The following is a 4,590-nucleotide window of genomic DNA, read 5'->3' on the forward strand; positions in this document are numbered from 1 at the left end:
TTTTTTTTTTTTTTTTTTTTTTTAATAACTAAGGTAGTTAATTTGCACAGTTTTGAAAGCTGGCTCCTTGCCAAGCAACTTAAACAGGGATATGAAATTCAGTTTATTTAAAACTAAACTAAGAAAGGGGGAAAATCTGCTTTTTGACATAATTGTTACAATAACTTGGAATCGAAGTTTTTAGAGCTTTTAAAAACACTTAAAACAAAGCTTTTTTAAAAAATTAACTGTTTCTGATAGAAAAGTAAAAGTATTTGTAAAATGCTTTCAATTGAGTATTTGATACATTCCATGAGGTCTATGAATATCATATACCAAAGTATATGATCCTGTGTCTGCCCTCTAGGACTTTCCAGTAAAATTGTGATGACTTTTATGAATGAAAATTATATATCAGGCAGCCTATAGAAAATGCTCACTAAATTGAATAGAAAGTAAATATATTAATGTGGGTTGGGTACTGTAGCTTATGCCTAAAATTCCAGCACTTTTGGAGGCCAGAGTGGGAAGATTGCTTGAGTCCTGAAGTTTGATACCAGCCTGGACAACATAGCGAGACCCCATCTCTACAAAGAAATAAAAAAATAAAAAGCAGATTGGTGTGGTGGTACATGCCTCTAGTTATATCGGCTCTGGAGTCTGAGGTGGGACAATGACTTGAGCCTAGGAGGTCAAGGCTGCAGTGAGTTATGATCTTACCACTGCACTGAGCCTCGGCAACAGACTGAGACCTTGTCTTAAAAAAAATGCTTGTTAGTATGTGTTTTCACTTATTGAATTCAAATGAACACTTTAGATCTAATATATACCAGATATAAGTTATCAAAGTTCCAATTGAGGCAGAGTTGATGGTAACTAGCAGAGATAAATCTATAGATATAATGAAAGGTGTTTTAATTTTTATTTTTTGTACAGATGGGGTCTTACTACGTTGCCCAGGCTGGTCTCTAACTCCTGGCTTTAAACAATCTTCCTGTCTCGACCGCCTAAAGTGCTGGGATTACAGGTGTGAGTCACCCTCCCACCCACTAAAATGTATTTTTATTGAAACAACTTAGATACATTTCAATTAGAAAAGTATTTTACTGCAACAGAAGTAAACTCTACTTGAGTCACATAAACAGAAGGGGGTTGTTTCTGTTTCTGTTTCTGTTGGTATTTAATCAGAGGTCCAGAGAGAAGCAGGCCAAGATTACTGCAGCTGCTTTGTGATGTCAACTGTGCATCAGAGATTCAGGCATCTCTATTGCCACGCTTCCTCATATTTCATAGTTGGAAGTCAGCTACTGTGCCTCTAGTTGTCACATTTGAATACAAAAGAGAAGGGGGAAAAATGAACAGCCCAGAGCCAAAGGGACGTGCCAGTCTTCCTCTTTCTAGATTCTTCCATAGTCTTGTCTAGCAGTGTGTGAGGCCTATGGGCAGTGGGTTGGCAATGTATTGGCAATGTAACAAATATTTGCCTTTCAAGACCAGCATGCAGGGTGCTGAATGAAAAATGAAGTGTCCTCATTACTAGCAAGTAGGGACAGCAAACTCTTTTCAGTTTTAGGTAATGATGGGAGAAATACTTGGTGGTGGTGTTCCTTTAGGACACTCATGCATGGCCAGTGCTTCAGCCTGAAACACAGAAAGTCACTAGTGTGTCTATCAGTGGAAAACCGAGTCAGATGTATGTGAAACAGGTACTAGAAATAGAAGGACATGCAGAGAATAGGCTGAATGTGCTTGATAATGATTTTTGTTCATCGTATAGTATAAATCCACAAATGTTAAGTTGATAATATTTTACGAAATTTGGTGGCAAACCTTTTAGTTATCAGTGAGCTCAAAGGAATGGAAATACAGGCATAATAAACTTTAGATACTAAAAATTTTCTTGAGAAACTTGATAATGAGGCCAGGCATGGTGGCTCATACCTGTAATCCCAGCACTCTGGGAGGCCGAGACAGGTGGATAATGGGGTCAGGAGTTTGAGACCAGCCTGGTCAAGATGGTGAAACTCTGTCTCTACAAAAAACATAAAACTTATAGGCATGGTGGTGGGCACCTGTAATCCCAGCTACTTGGGAGGCTGAGGCAGGAGAACTGCTTGAACCCAGGGGCAGAGGTTGCAATGAGATGAGATTGTGCCACTGCACTCTAGCCTGGGTGACAGAGCAAGACTCCGTCTCAAAAACAAACAAACCAAAAAACCTGATAATGAATGGGTAACATTTGCTACCCACTGCAGGTCCCATAGTGGTACCACTGACCACATGGAAACCGGTAGACACCTATCTGCTGAAGTATCATCAATAGCTATTTCAAAAGTTAGTAGTTTTAAAAGACTGTGCCCAAAGGCAGTGATTTAACATTTGTAGCTGCAGAAGGTACATTTACTCTATGAAGTACGATTTTTGTTTAGATCAAATGAGTCTTCTAAATTAATTTTGCTTATTTTCAGTTCGAAGTTTTCTGGTGCACATACTAAAGTAAAGTAATAACTATTACACTGCTGACTCCATTAGTAGAATAACTTTACGAACAGTTATGGCACTATTCTGTAAATGTCTTCAGATGCTGCAAATAGAAATCAGTTAATTCCAGTAGTGGTTCGACTTTTTTCTTTCAATCCAGGAAGTCAAAGTGAGGTTTCTGATACTTCATTTTGTTGAAAACGAAATAAACTGACCTTGTTCAGGATGATACTATAAGATTCAGTAACAAAGTTAAACATTGAAGAAAAAGTTGATTTTTGTTCTGATAAGCTGAATGTAAATGTTAGTGGTACACAGATTTGAAGTAAAATAATCTTAACAAATTAGAAAACCTATGAAACTGGAATATACTTGGAATTGGTTGAGATATACATAATTCATAATGGTATCCAATGAAACTAGGCACCTATATACACAACAGAAATGTGTAATTACATACAACAGGCTTGTGCATTCTTGTTCAGAGCAGCAAAGATTGAGTGGAAACTACCCAAATACTCATCAATGGTAGAATAAACAAATTTGAGGTATATTTATCCAATGGAATCACATACAACAATGGAAATGAGCAAACATGCAGCAGTGTGAGGAATCTTACAGACAAGCTGACACACAGAGTCAGTTTGATTCCACTTATACAAAGTTTAAAAACAGAGAAAGCTGGTCTAAGATGTTGAAACAAACTGGTCCAACCCATGGGCCATGGGTCACATGCGGACCAGGATGGCTTTGAATGCAGCCCAACACAAATTCATAAACTTTCTTAAACGTTATGAGATTCTTTTGCATTTTTTTAAAGCTCATCAGCTATCATTAGTGTTAGCATATTTTATGTGTGGTCGAAGATGCATTCTTCTTCCAATGTGCCAAAGGGAAGCCAAAAGGTTGGACGCCCCTGTGAAAGTTAGGTTAGTGGTTACTCTGGTTGCAGCGGGGAGGGGAGGGAAGAATGTCATTACTGTAAAAAGGATAAGGGATGGTTTCCAGGCTGCTGGTAGTATTCTGTTTCTAGATCTGGTGCTGGCTACAAGTGTGTTTAGTTTGTGACAATCAAACTGTATGTTTATGGTATGTGCACTTTGCACATTTCTGTATTTCAACAGTGGTTTACTTTTTTAAAAAACATAGTGATTTGAAAATAATCTGTAAGCAAAGACCAATAAGGAAAGATCTTCATGAGCAGATGCATGAAGAGGGCAACCTCCAGTTTGTACAGTTTGGGAAATATCACCTTCCAGATTAGGGCAATGCTCTGATAGAGTAGCATGCTTTATATATGTATGGCAATATTATCTTTTTTAAATTGCAGGAAAATCCAATGTTGAATTTCCTGAACAAAATAATGAACTTAAGAAAATCCATAGTTATCACACAGAGTAAGAAGAACAATTTTTGTGTGTGAGAAGGCTGAGCTACAAAACAAAACAAAATAAAATATTAGACTATTAATAAGCACTTTCTTTACTGCCCATGATCAACCAGCTTGTGAAAATGTTTGAGATTTTGAAAATTTGCTTTTAAATCAATGTAAGTCTTAAAATGGCATTAAACATTTAAAAAACAAATACTCCAAGTCTTGTTGCATGTTCCAAATTAAGAATATTTAAGCAAAAAATGCAAGAAAACATTACAACTTCAGCATTTTAGCAAGTTTCAATAACTGAAAAAAACATGTACCAACAAACACTTTGAAAGTTCTCCCTAAAAAGCAAGAGAAAACAACTTACTCAAAGCTAAATGGTTTCAAATTTTAATTAAAAACATTTATACCACTGATTGGCAATATCTCAATTTCTTGAGTCTTTTGATGTTCCATTTTCAATAGCATAAACTTAAATATTGAATGGAATGAAACTGAGAAGCCCCAAGGTTTTACAACATTAAAATTTAGTGTAACATTTAAAATATCAGAGACAGAGATATATGACAAGTTGTGCTTGTACCCGGTAGGAAGGTAAAAAGATAGTGCCAGTGAATATATTTGGGCTAAAATGTTTATGGAATGAATTTCTTTTTTTTTTTTTTCGGTAGGAAGGTAAAAAGATAGTGCCAGTGAATATATTTGGGCTAAAATGTTTATGGAATGAATTTCTTTTTTTTTTTTTTTCC

The sequence above is a fragment of the Cebus imitator genome, unplaced genomic scaffold (genome assembly GCF_001604975.1).
Source record: "Cebus imitator isolate Cc_AM_T3 unplaced genomic scaffold, Cebus_imitator-1.0 Scaffold275, whole genome shotgun sequence".
Lineage (NCBI taxonomy): Eukaryota > Metazoa > Chordata > Mammalia > Primates > Cebidae > Cebus > Cebus imitator.